Genomic DNA, 14,011 nt, shown 5'->3' with positions numbered 1-14,011 from the left:
TAGGGGGTATAGATAAGAGGAGCAGGCCTTGGCCAGGCGTGGTGGCTCACACCTGTAATCCCAGCACTTTGGGAGGGGGAGGCAGGCAGATCACGATGTCAGGAGATCGAAATCAGCCTGGCCAAGATGATGAAGCCCCGTCTGTACTAAAAATACAAAAATTAGCCGGACGTGGTAGCGTGCACCTGTAATCCTAGCTACCCGGAAGGCTGAGGCAGGAGAATGGCGTGAACCCGGCGGGACGAGGTTGCAGTGAGCCAAGATCGCACCACTGCACTCCAGCCTGGGTGACAGAGCAAGACTCGGTCTCAAAAAAAAAAAAAAAAAAAAAAAAAAAAGAGGCAGGCCTTACTCCATCCCAAACTGAAAGGATTAAATGGCTTTACCTGGGAGAAGATAACCATCCTGCCCTCCATTGCTGCCCCCACATACTGTCCATATTCTCAGGGGGTACTGTGAGTCCTGGGATCTTTGGGGTTGCCCACCTGCCTGTGGTAGTTATGGAGACCCCCAGGTGTTGAGGCAGGGCTGGGGTGTCCCCTTCCAACCAGGCTGTCAAGGCCCCAACTCTGGGGCAGAGGCAGTGGCAGGGCAGCCAGGGTTGCGCCAGAGCCTGAGCAGGTTGAGGTGGGGTCAGGCAGGGCTGGGAGTCAGGGCAGGGGCAGCAGCAGTGGACCCGCTATGCACACATCTTCTTCTCCAAGGTTTGTGTGCAGAACATCCTGCCCATGCTGCCCCAGCAGCTTCAGTTGGCACCTGCCCCAGTCCAGCCTCTGGGAACCATGCAGCAGCTCCCAGCGGCCCTGCACCCACCACCAGCATCCGTTTCACCTGCAGTTGAAGATCCGTGACGTGCCCAGAAGATCATGCAGTCATCAGTCCCACGGAGCAGCCCGTGAGGCTGAGGCTCCTCCCACTGGACCGCCCCCCAACTGGCACCACTGCTGCCCCTGCCCCTACTCTCAGCCTCACGTGACTCTCGGGCAGAGGCAGTGGTGGGGCAGCCAGGGCAGCGTCAAGAGTCTGAGCCAGGTGAGGTGCGGTCAGGACCCCCACAGGGCTGGGAGTCAGGGCAGGGGCAGAACAAACCTTGGAGGGGAAGATGTGTGCATAGTGGGCCTGGAGGGCGGCTATGGCCTAGTGGACAGGAAGAAGCAGTGGGCCTGGAAGAGCTGCATGATCAGGGCCGGCACTGGTCTAGGGCACGTGCAGTGAAGAGGACAGCGCCTTCTCGGTCTCCGGTTCCCTGCGCCTGTCCTTGGCTTCTGCACCTGTACAGGCAAAGGGGAAGCTGTCCCCATCACACATGGGACACTTGGGGGTGTTGGGCTTTGGACTGCAGCTGGAGCATCTTCTCATCTTGCATTTGGGCGTGGTGGGGTCCTCCAGTGTGGGATCCATGTCCGTGGGGTTCCCTCTGCCCCGACCCCGAAAGCCCAGTCAGTTTCTCTTCAGGCTCTGCCCCCCGGGTGGCTCAGCCCAGCTCCTGCCTAGGAAAGCCTTAGTGTTGGGAGGGACCCTGATGACTGAGGAGCCTGGTAGCTCCAGGTTGCCCACACTTTCAGGTCTCTTGCACCAGAAGGTGGCGGGATCCATTGGGAGGAAACAGGTCACCTTGGAAGGCGTCCCTGGCCCCCCCTCCCCAGGGGTAGGGGCCGTAGGGGGCCCGCTCTGCTGCCTTGACCAGACTCCTGGGCTTTGAAGGCTCCTGGGCCCAGTAAGAAGGAGGTGGGTGCCAAGGTTGAGGAGGAAGCATCCGAGTATGTGTAGGAGGAGGACAGGGTGGGACCATAGACTTTGCCAAAAGCTGCAGGTGGATCGGGGGACCCTGGGGGCTCAGGATCCAGCAAGGGGCGGCAGGAGTAAAGGAGGAAGGAATGACAGGTGCAAATACCTTCCCACCAAAGCCCTTGTTGCCCTCTGGCTCCTCCCCAGAGTTGTCCCCACTCTCAGTCAGTCACCCACTCCTTGAACTTGAGATTGGTGTCAGTGGTGCTAAAGCCATCATCAGCAATGACATCATCACCCCTTCCTCCTCATGGATGACCGTGTTCTCCTCGTCACTCACTATGTCCTCACTGGCCATGTGCTGGGAATGAGCAGCTCAGGTGGGCAGCAGCAGGGCTGCCCACTGGTCACCTCCCTCACCAGGGGCTGCAAAGTGGCCTGGAGCTCCATACTGAGTAGAAGGCTTTGGGCCAGAGTATGATGCAGTGCCAGACACCACCTGTGTCAGTTCCCATAGTGCCTGACGGTCTATTTCCATGCCGTCCAGGCTGTATACCCCGCTGTGGGAGAAGGCTTGGGCCAGGCTGAGCCAGGTTCCCTGACTGTGTGCAGCCGTTCTGCCCCACAGAAGCTGCTCCTTGGTATCCGAGCTCTGGAGTGTTTGGGCTGCAACTGACAAGAGTTCAGAGGACACCCCAGGGGCAGTGGCAGTGCCCGTCTCTGATATGCTCTGCTCCCATGAGCCCTTGTTACACTCCTGCTAGCCCCTGGCTTGTGGGCTTGGCCTCTGAGCTGGACTTCTTTCGGTCCTTGTTGCAAGTGGGCCACCTTCACCTGGAAGGCCAGGTCGTGGTATTTCTGCGTCTCATTGGGCCCCAGGGTGTACCACCGCTCGCTCAGCATCTGGCTGATGGTCCAGTTATCCTGGTTGGGGTGACCCTGGTGAGCCCCGCCAGGGCCTGGTGCCGCTTGCTGAAGATCATGACCGCCACTCATGGGCCACCGGATGTGGTCCTTGTCCCATTTGTTGGGGCTGCTTCCATCCTTCTCAGAAGATGAGTCCTGTTCCTTGCGCAGGGCACTGAGGGACTGGGCCTGACATCATCTGAGTGGTAGAGGCAACTGGGTGTCAGGAGACATGATGGAGAGGAAAGCATCATCATGGTCATTCTCTGTCTCACTGTCCAGCAGGGACTCCCCTGAGGGGCCCAGGGCTCCTCCTCCATGGTGGGAGGTGAGCTTTTACCAGGTTCCACCACCCCCAAAGTGTGTGGGGTTGCGGGCCCTGGGCTTTCAGGGCAGGTGGCTCCAGGGGGCCGCCCAGGGTCAACACTCCCTGTCCCACCTGGTGGATGCTCATGAGCAACAGCTGCCAACTTGGCAGGTTGTTTTCTCTGGTTGGAGGCCACTGAGTGACTGGCAGGTTGCTGGCCTTGTGTGGCTGTAGGGAGGGGTCAGGAAGGGGATGGAGTACCAGGGGAACACGGCCGCAGAGTGACCTTCCACATTCCTCCACACGAACATGCTGATGCCACGGGAGGCCTCACTGAACGCAGGCCTGGGGGCCGAGTACTTGGTCCGGGCAGGGGGTTCCTGGCAGGGGCTCACACCTCCTCACCCTCTCCTCAGCCAAGGTGGCTTGGGCCCAGAGAAGGGGGGTTGGAGAGGAGCAGAAGGCCAGGCCTCAAGTTTTGTTTTTTTTGTTTGTTTTGTTTTTTGTTTTTGAAATGTAGTTTGACTCTTGTCACCCAGGCTGGAGTGCAGTGGCACGATCTCAGTGGCCTTCATACCTGGCTAATTTTTTGTATTTTTACTGGAGGTGGGGTTTTGCCATGTTGGCCAGGCTGGTCTTGACCTCCCGACCTCAGGTGATCCACCCACTTCAGCCTCCAAAAATGGGATTACAGGCATGAGCCACCGCTCCCAACTTCATTCATTTTTACTTGAAAAACTCCGTTAAGCATTTTTTTAAGGTAGACCTAGTAGTCCTGAATGCCCTCAGCTTTGTTTGTCGAGCAAACACGTTATTTCTTTTTTCTTTCTGAAGGACAGCTTTGTCAGACATAATATTAGTTGCTGGCAGTTTTTTTCTTTCAGAACTTTGAATGTAGTATTCGATTCTGTCCTGACCTGCAAAGTTTCTTTAACTTTTGACTATTTGATTATATTGTGACTTGGTGAGTATCTATTTGGTTTGAACCTCTTTAGGAATCTTTAAGCTTCATGGATTTAGATGTCTAAATCTTTCCCATGATTTAGGCAGTTTTCAGCCATTCTTTAAATAAGCTTTCTTCTCCTTTCTCTACTTTCCTTCTCAAACTCCCATAACCTGACAATGGTTTGCCTAATGGTGTCTTGTTGGCTTTCTTTTCTCTGTCTCGTTTTTTTCTTTTTTTTTTTTTTGAGACAGAGTCATGCTCTGTCACCCAGGCTGGAGTGCAATGTGTGGTCTCAGCTCACATTGCACTCCAACCTCCGCCTCCTGGGTTCAAGCGATTCTCCTGCCTCAGCCTCCCAAGTAGCTGGGACTACAGGTGTGTGCCACCACACCCGGCTAATTTTTGTATTTTTAGTAGAGATGGGGTTTTGTCATGTTGGCCAGGCTGGTCTTGAACTCCTGACCTCTTAATCTGCCTGCCTCGGCCTCCCAAAGTGTTGGGATTACAGGCTTGAGCCACCACGCCCAGCCTTCTTTTCTCTTTTTTATTCCTTTTTTCTTTGTCCTCTGACTGGATAATTTCAGAAGATCTATATTCAAGTTTACAGATTCTCTCTCCTGTTGAAGTTTACTATTGTGTTATATCACCCAGTCTGGTCTTGAACTCCTGGGCTGAAGCAGTCCTCCCACCTTGGCCTCCCAAAGTGCTGAGTTTACAAGCATGAGCCACTGCATCCAGTCAGTCCCAGCACTTTGGGAAGCTGAGGTGGGAGGATCACTTAAGCTCAGGAGTTTGAGACCAGCCTGGGCAACATACTGAGAACTTGTCTCTATATTAAAAAAAAAAAAGTCTTTGGGAGGCCAAAGTGGGAGGATCACCTGAGGTCAGGAGTTCGAGACCAGCCTGGCAAACATGGCAAAACCCCATCTCTACTAAAAATACAAAAATTAGCCAGGTGTGGTGGCACACGCCTGTAGTGGTGGTGCATGCCTGTAGTCCCAGCTACTCAAGAGGCTGAGGCAGGAGAATCACTTGAACTGGGAGATGGAGGTTGCAGTGAGCTGAGATCGCACCAGTGCACTCCAGCCTGGGCAACAGAGTGAGACTCCGTCTTATAAAAGGAAGAGAGAAAGAAAAGAAAAATTCCATATGTGAGTGTTTACTCCTGAGTTTTTGAGATTGTTATTAAGATCGTGCTCTACTGTGATGATTTGGGTTTGTTTGATAATCAGAAAAAAGCATATTCTTTTAGGTGTTCAGCCACACTGCTTTGGTGTCACAACTGCACATTGGTTTCACAGCTGCAGGACAAGTTCGAGCATCTTAAAATTATTCAACAGGAGGAGATAAGGAAGTTCGAGGAAGAGAAAAAACAACTGGAAGGAGAAATCATAGATTTTTATAAAATGAAAGCTGCCTCTGAAGCACTGCAGACTCAGCTGAGCACCGATACAAAGAAAGACAAACATCGTAAGAAGCAATAGTTTCTCTTACTATTCTGAGAGCCTTATCATTCTACATCCCATCTTCCTGTGAGTTTGTCTTTGTAGCATTTAACTCTAATTGCAGTTCTCTTTTTAAAAACTGGCTTGCTTATTGTATATTTTCCCCAATTAAAGCATGAACTCCTAGCAGGGCGTGGTGGCTCATGCCTGTAATCTCAGCACTGTGGGAGGCCGAGGTGGGTCGACTACCTGAGGTTAGGAGTTCAAGACTAGCCTGAGCAACATGATGAAACGCTGTCTCTACTAAAAATACAAAAATTAGCTAGGCGTGGTGGCTGGGACCTGTAATCCCAGCTACTTGGGAGGCTGAGGCAGGAGAATCACTTGAACCCTGGAGGTGGAGGTTGCAGTGAGCCGAGATCTCACCATTACACTCCAGCCTGGGCGACAAGAGCAAAACTCCATCTCAAAAAAAAAAAAAAAAAAAAAGAAAGGGTGAACTTGAAGGCAGGTCCTGTGTCCATCTTTTCAGATTCTGTATCCCAGCACTTAGGACATAGACAAACACGAAGATGACAATCGATAATTGCCAAAATGAAAAAAACAAAAGAAACATGTAACATCATGTAAAAGATGCTGGTTAGCTGGAGAAATTTCTTTACCATAGTCTTGCTTGTGGATCCAGTAGTGACTTTTACATTTTATATCTAAATAGAAGCTGGAGGCTTTGTTGGGTACTCATAGGCTAAAATATTATGTTATTTATTATAGAGTTAAATGCTACAAAGACAAATCTAATTAATAGGCCTATTTTCCTTTTTAAGTTCTACTCATAATTTCTTCATAGTTTTTACGATAAAAGGTTGGATTTTGATTAGAACTCCCATGCTTTTGTGTCAGAATTAAAACTGGTATTAGAATAAATAATTCAAAAGCTAGAGAAAGAGTACAATGAGAAGCCATGAGTTGCATTTGAATTATAATATTATGTCTTACAGATTTGGGGTATATGCTAAAGTTACCAAAGTTGTAGAAAATAAGGCCGGGCATTGTGGCTCACATCTGTAATTCCAGCACTTTGGGAGGCCGAGGTAGATGGATCATTTGAGGTCAGGAGTTCGAGACCAGCCTGGCCAACATGGTGAAACTCCATCTGTACTAATAGTACAAAAATTAGCCAGGCGTGGTGGTGTGCACCTGTAGTCCTTGCTACTCAGAAAGCTGGGGCAGGAGAATCGCTTGTACCCAGGAGGCAGAGGTTGCAGTGAGCCGAGATTGTGCCACTGCACTCCAGCCTGGGTGACAGAGTGCTATGAGTCACCACACCTGGTATGAGCCACCGTGCCTGGCCCACAATGACTTTTACACATGTTGTTAAATCATCTTACAGATTTTATAATTTGGGGGAAGAAAAGTTTTACTAAATGGCCTTTTAATGGAAACTCTACAAGAACCAGAATCTTTGCTTTGTTCACTTATGTATCCATTCCTAGGCCTAGAAAAATGTCTGACACATAGCGGCAATTATTCATTGAATAAATGGACCCAGCGATAGTACATTAGCTATGCTATATGCATACATTAAAGATGTAGATTATTGACTTTCAAAAGATAATTAATGTAACTTCTTACTGCTTCTGAACATGTTTGTGAGTTATATTGCTGAGGGACCTTTATCTTCTCATTCTTTCATCTTAACCCAGTGTTATAAAATGGAAATCACCAATATTATTCCATATCTAAAATTAATATCTACCTTGTAAAAAATATCACTCTGCTGCATTTGACAATAGACTTTTTAGGTAATAATGATGCAATCCATAGGGTTTTTTGGGGGCACAGAGGGATTCATGCTAACAGAACATTTTATTTTCTATTTTCCCAGAGCTGTAAAACATGAAATTGGGGTAGTATAAGGCATATTTTTACTCTTTTTAGAATTTTTTCTAAAAAAAATTAGTGTTTGTTCCCTATATAACTTTTAACTTTATAGGTAAATATTTGTCTCTTTCAGCTCCAGTTTTTTGTGAAATAGAGTTTTCAGATTTATGTAGCATGGAAAGTTTTAATACGTCAGAGTTACTGATTTTTGCCATTTTCTCAATTATTTCTTTTTTATCTTTAGTTGATTTTTTTGTAGTGACACATTTTGTTTCTAGTCTCATTTCCTTTTGTTTATATTCTATGTATATTTCGTTTTTGGTTACTATGAGAATTACATATAACATCCTAGAGTTATAACATTTTAATTTGAATTTATTTCAACTTAAGTTCAATCACATACCAAAATTCTACTGCTATACATATAGCTCTACTCTTTTTATGTTATTGATGTAACAAATTATATCTTTATTCATTGTATACCAGCTAACAGATTTACAATTACATTTTATGCATTTGCCTTTTAAATTATGTAGAAAATAAAAAGCAGAGTTACAAACCAAAATTACAATAGGACTGTTTTTATGTTTGTTTATGTATTTACCTTTACCAGAGAGCTTTGTATATTCATACAGCTTGCTTATTTACTTATATAGTTATTGCCTAGAGTTCATTTATTTCAACCTGAAGGACTTAACACTTCTTGAATGGCAAATTCAGGGATAAATGGATTTTTTTTCAGTTTAAAAAAAAATCCGGAAATGTCTTAATTTCTCCCTCATTTTTGAAGGATAAGTTTTCCAGCTATAGATTTCTCAATTGACAGGTTTCTTCATTATTTTAAATATATAATCCACTGCCTACTGGCCTTCAAGGTTTCTGCCAAGAAATCAGCTGCTAATGTTATCTGGATCCCTATCTGTGAGAGTTGCTCTTCTCTCTGAGTTTTCAACATTCTCCCATTATCTTTTGTTTGTTTGTTTTTGAGACAAATAATTGTACATATTCATGGGATACAGAGTGATATTTTGATACATGTATACAATGTCCAATGATCAAATAAGGATAATTAGCATATCCATCACCTCAAATATTTGTCATTTATTTGTATTGTGAACAGTCAACATTCTTTCTTCTAGTTTTTTAAATTTATAAACATTTAAATTTTATTACAGAAATTTAAATTTTTTGATTCTGAAAAAGTCATATATGTATGCAACATCGTTTTATCATTTATTTATATATTTATGCATCTTTCCTTTTAGTTTTGACAGAGATTTTCTATTTTATCATTATTTCAAAAGAACTCTTACCTGTATTTATTTATCAATTATATTTCCCTTGTTTTTTCCTAGTATATTAATTTATTTACTTATCTTCTAAAAGTCCTCCATATAATCTGTTTATTTTGTTTCCTTTCTATAATTTCTTCAATGATTAGTTCTGTTCTATTTTCCATTAAAATATTTCAATCTCGTATGAATTTTTGTCAGATTAGAAATTTAGGGCATTTCTTAATTTCTCTATATTCTAGCTTTTGACTTTTTTTTTTCTGACCTAAGAGGTATTTAGAGCACATTTTAGATTTTTTATTTTGACTAATCATTTAAAATGTATACTAATCTTCAATTTAAATAAAAAACTGGTCTATAGTGACAAAAATTACAAATGAGCCTAACTAATAAATTATCAGCTGTGTTTATATGTATAAGCATGCACAGATTTTGGTAAATATGTACATAGTATATTGGTGAGCTTATTTTTATCATTCTTAACTCATTGTGTAGTCTAAACGTTGGGGAAAAAATAAAATACAATAATCAGATGGTGTGAATAAGAAAATTGTTCTAATGTTTGTAAACCAAGCAACTGTTTTAACTGCTCCCCTCTTCCTGATTGACTTCTAAAAGGGATTAATCCATATTGGGTCCTATCATATATGTCACGGTATAACATCTCCAGCTATAAAATGGAAATTTGAGAATAACTTTGCTGCTACTCAGATACATTTTATTTCAAAAACATACACTAAGGTGTTGCTGTTTTATCTTTCCAAAAACATATTCACACAGAACTTTCAATCACACTGAGCCATATTTGAACAATCTTTCAAGGTCAGCTCTGGCATAAGCTAACATTATACCATTTAACTCAGAAATTTCTTTAGTATTTGATTAATGGGTTTATGTTTGATATGTAATGTAATTTTCTAATGCTAAATCAAGTGGTAATTTTGTTAGTCAAGTTGATTTAGTGGCTTGGGAAGAAAGCTTTTAATGTTTCCCTAATTTTTCTTACCTTTGACATGATCCTTCACATGTCTTATTTTGCTTAGTGATTTTTCTTTTTTTTTTTTTTTTGAGACAGGGTCTTACTCTACCACCCAGGCTTGAGTGCAGTGGTGCGATCACAGCTCATTTCAGCCTTGACCTCCCAGACTCAAGCTATTCTTCCACCTCAGCCTCCCAAGTAGCTGGTACTACAGGCACATGCCACCAAACTTGGCTAATTTTTGTATTTTTTGTAGAGACAGAGTTTTGCCAAATTCTCAGGCTGGTCTGGAATTTCTGGGCTCAAGTAATCCTGCCTTGGCCTCCCAACATGCTGATATTACAGACATAAGCCACTGTACCTGGCCAGTTTTCTTTTTTAAAAAATCTATTGGTTATTAATTTGAAGCCTTCCTTTTCATAGCTGTGCTCCTTAATTGGGAGCAAATATGAATGGACCACAACTTAGCCAATTTTCTATATACGATTTTGCATCCTAATTTAAAGGAATATTAATTCTTTCTTTTCCTCTTTCATTCCACAAACCTGTATTGACTACATCTAAGTTCTAAATGGTGCACTGGATGTTGAAAAAGTTGATGATGAGCAAGAACAAAATTCCTCCTTTCAGGAGACTTACAGTTCAATATGGGAAATATAATTTGTTAAAATATAAAAGTGCAATTGTGTTACATGCTGTACGAAGTACATGTTGACGTGTGAGTATATAATAAATGGGCTGGAGGCCAGAGGATTGCCAAAGAGAATGGGCCTCCTGCTGAGATGAAAAGTTGAGCAGGGATTAGTTGGCGAAAGTGGAGGGACGATCCTTTCTAGGCAGGAGGAAGAACATGTACAGAATCTCTGAGGTGTGATGCAACAAAGTCTATATAAAAAACTGAAGAAAGGTCTAATGTGGCTTAAATACAGAAGTTAGTAGGAGAGGAGTTGAAAAGAGGCTGGAGAAGTAGAAAGTGTCTGCATTCTGCAGGAACTTATATTGTATAAAAAGAATTTCTCTTTATTCTAAGTGCAATGTGAAGCCAATGAAGTGCTTTAAACAGGTGATGTGATTTGATTGAATTTATTACTTCACTTAACACATATTCATTACATGCCCACTGTTTGTCAGATATTGCTGTAGCCCCTGGTGATACAGTAGGGAATAAAACAGGCAAAAATCCCTGTCCTCTTGCAGCTTATAATGGACTGCAATATTTAATATGTCAGAGGAGGTCCACGGAGGAGTGACTTGTAAGCAAGAATTTGAAAAAAATGAGGATATCTAAGGAGGGAACAAATGGTTCAAAAGCCCTATAATTGCAAGCAGGCATGATGAAGCAATTGTAGTTGTCCTGACTCTCAACACCGTGGAACTCAAAGGAGATGGAAAGATTCTTTCTCTCCCTCATATATTTTCTCTCTTTCTGTCTATATATATAGAATATGAGACATTTCCCTAATCATTATGTGTAATTACAATTACATATATATGTATGTAATATATAAACATATATATATGTAATTGTAATTACACATAATGAATAGGGAAATGTCTCATATTCTACTCAGAAATAAGCAATATAGCAATTACTATTTTTTACCTTTTACAGTTACAGTTTCAGAGAAAGTTTGATATTTATCTAAAATTTTTCAAAGTATGAACTTTTTCATTTGGCAAACCATAATTGTGCATATTCTTGGGATACAGAGTGATATTTCTTTACATGTATAGAATGTGTAGTGATCAAATCAGGGTAATTTCCACTAATTTAAAATGCCACCTTTATGTTATTGTAATTTATATATATACTATATATATATACACACACATATATATAAACATGTCCACATACAGTGTGTGTGTGCACATGTACACACATGCATATGTGTATATGATGCCCAGTATAAGCAATGTGCACAAATAAAATTAGCTAACAGAGATAGTATAGAGTGAGAGGAGAGGCAGATTAATCTTTGAGGAAAAGCACAATTTTATGGCTGAATGGAGAAAGCTGAGGTGGTTTCTAAGATGGAGAATAAGACGAAAAATGTAAGTACGTTGTTTGACTGAATTCAAGAAAGAAGGGTAAAAGAGAAGAAAGTAGTGGTCTTATCATTAAATGCCACAGAGAGGTAAAGATAAAAGCAACATATTGTTTTGGGTTTGGTAATTTAAGGGTTACCAAATTCCGTTTTGGAGGAGGAACAGATTCCATGTCCACTAGAATGGAACGAACAAGAAATGGAGGAGGAAAATAGGTAGTTTTTCAAAAGTTTTCAAAAATATGAAAAGAAGAAATGAAATGGTACTTGGAAGAGATTGTTGAAATGGGAGAGACTATGGTGGCTTGTTTAGAAGCAGCTGAGATAGATCCAATTGAGATAGAGATATTGACTATATAAACAAAAGAATGACAAATTAATAGTGTAATGGATAACTTGACTTTGGCAAATATTGTGAATTTTTGTGAAAGTACAACTAAAAGGCAATGTCACTCCAATAATCACCAGAGTAATCAATTTGCTTATTGCTGTCCCTTTAAATATAGTTCTCTGGTACCAACTAACATGTTTTTAACTAATGATGCTTCTTAAAGAAAAGGGAAAAGACCTTTTTCTTTCTTTCAGTCTTCAATGATTCACTGCTTCATCTCGCTCCACCAAAGATAAATGAAATCTACATCTCTTATACATTAACAATGCATGACAATTTATAAATAGCTAAATTTTTGGAGCTAACTTTAAGTACCTGAATGGAATTTAATCAACCCACTAATCTCCTTCTCACTTCTCAGTTATTTATCAAGTTTATGTCAAGGGACAAGGAAAAATTATCCAAACATTGTTTAAAACAATCATCATTAATTAGTAACACTTATCCAGGGGGGGTTTTAACCTTTCCCCCACTCAAGGATTATTCTAATGTCAGAGTAGAATAAAAAATAAGTGCAGCGATGCTGACTCTTCCAAGCTTAACATTTCTCACAAGTCAATTAGCTTTGTACTGGGAGGAGGGCGTGAAGGGCTGCTTGCGGTAGTTGTGTGGCAGCAGCACAATGGCCGCAGACAAGGAAAACAGTTTCTAGGAATTCCTCGTATATAATTTTATATTTTTGACAAGATTAATGACCCATACTCCCTTCCTCTCCATTTCTTTTTTTGGAATTCTGTTGGTATGTAGTTACTATATTTTATTAAAGGAAATTAGCCTTATCTCTTATTATATTTTATTAAAGAAAATTATTATATTATTCCTTTATATTTTTATTAAAGGATTTTATTATTATTAAAGGAAATTAGCCTTATCTCTTATTATATTTTTTATGACCTTCAAAGTAGTGTCTCTGCTTAAAAGTGTACCCTGGCCGGGCGTGGTGGCTCACACCTGTAATTCCAGCACTTTGGGAGGCCGAGGCGGGTGGATCACGAGGTCAGGAGATCGAGACCATCCTGGCTAACACGGTGAAACCGCATCTGTACTAAAAATACAAAAAATTAGCAGGGCATAGTGGCGGGCGCCTGTAGTCCCAGCTACTCAGGAGGCTCAGGCAGGAGAATGGCGTGAACCCGGCAGACGGAGCTTGCGGTGAGCTGAGATCGCACCGCTGCACTCCAGCCTGGGCGACAGAGCAAGACTCCGTCTCAAAAAAAAAAAAAGTGTACCCTGAAGCACCCATCAAGCGACATGTAGAGTTCATAAATTCTGGCCAAATGGTCATACCTCAAACCTCATCAGCACTAAGGCTCTTTACTTGCACTGACAAATATGAACGCTGGGGAATTTGGAAATGATATATAATATATAATATATATAATAGATATAATATATAATATATAATAGATATATTATATAATATATGTAATAGATATGCAATATATAATATTACATATAGTAGATATATAATATATAATAGATATATAATATTATATATAATAGATATATAATATTATAGATATATATTATATATAATAGATATATATAATATTATAGATATATATTATATATAATAGATATATATAATAGATATATAATATTATAGATCTATAATATTATATATAATAGATATATAATATTATAGATCTATAATATTATATATAATAGATATATAACTTTCCATGTGATTTTCCTCTTAATTTTTTTCTAGCTGATCCGTATGAATTCCTCTTATTAAGAAAAATAAAGCATCCAGGATTCAATGAAGAACTGACTATCACCTTGTTAATCATTCAGAAACATGTTGCAGACTTAAGCCATTTTTGATATAGATACTGAAACAATTACTTGCTAAGAGCAAACTTGAAGGTATGGATAAGGCCCTGAGTCATCTTCCTGAGCTGAATGATAGTTAAGCTGAATGTACGTATAAAATATGATTTTCTAACCACTTGCTCGCCAACAAGGAAAACTTTTAAGTAGAGCAGAACCTGAATAGACAAGACATTTCTTTCTTTTGGTAGAAAATGATTTACCATCACTGTCTAGTTAATTGTAGACTAGGTAATTTTAACTTTGTGATTTATTGCC

The 14,011-nt window shown here is 41.2% G+C and overlaps 1 long non-coding RNA gene across 1 annotated transcript in view; it reads left to right on the top strand.

Moving 5' to 3' along the window:
• Positions 1 to 4,806: 4,806 nt before the first annotated feature.
• The window catches only part of LOC134810510 (uncharacterized), a 35,493-nt gene continuing 26,288 nt past the window's right edge, over positions 4,807 to 14,011 (top strand). Inside the window, exon 1 of the long non-coding RNA XR_010158742.1 lies at positions 4,807 to 5,357. This is a non-coding gene — a long non-coding RNA (uncharacterized LOC134810510). The remainder of the gene's footprint in view (positions 5,358 to 14,011) is intronic.

This window comes from Pan troglodytes, chromosome 6 (assembly GCF_028858775.2).
Source record: "Pan troglodytes isolate AG18354 chromosome 6, NHGRI_mPanTro3-v2.0_pri, whole genome shotgun sequence".
NCBI lineage: Eukaryota > Metazoa > Chordata > Mammalia > Primates > Hominidae > Pan > Pan troglodytes.
The sequence above is the reverse complement of the archived record's forward strand: the minus strand, read 5'-3'. Positions and strand labels throughout refer to the sequence as shown.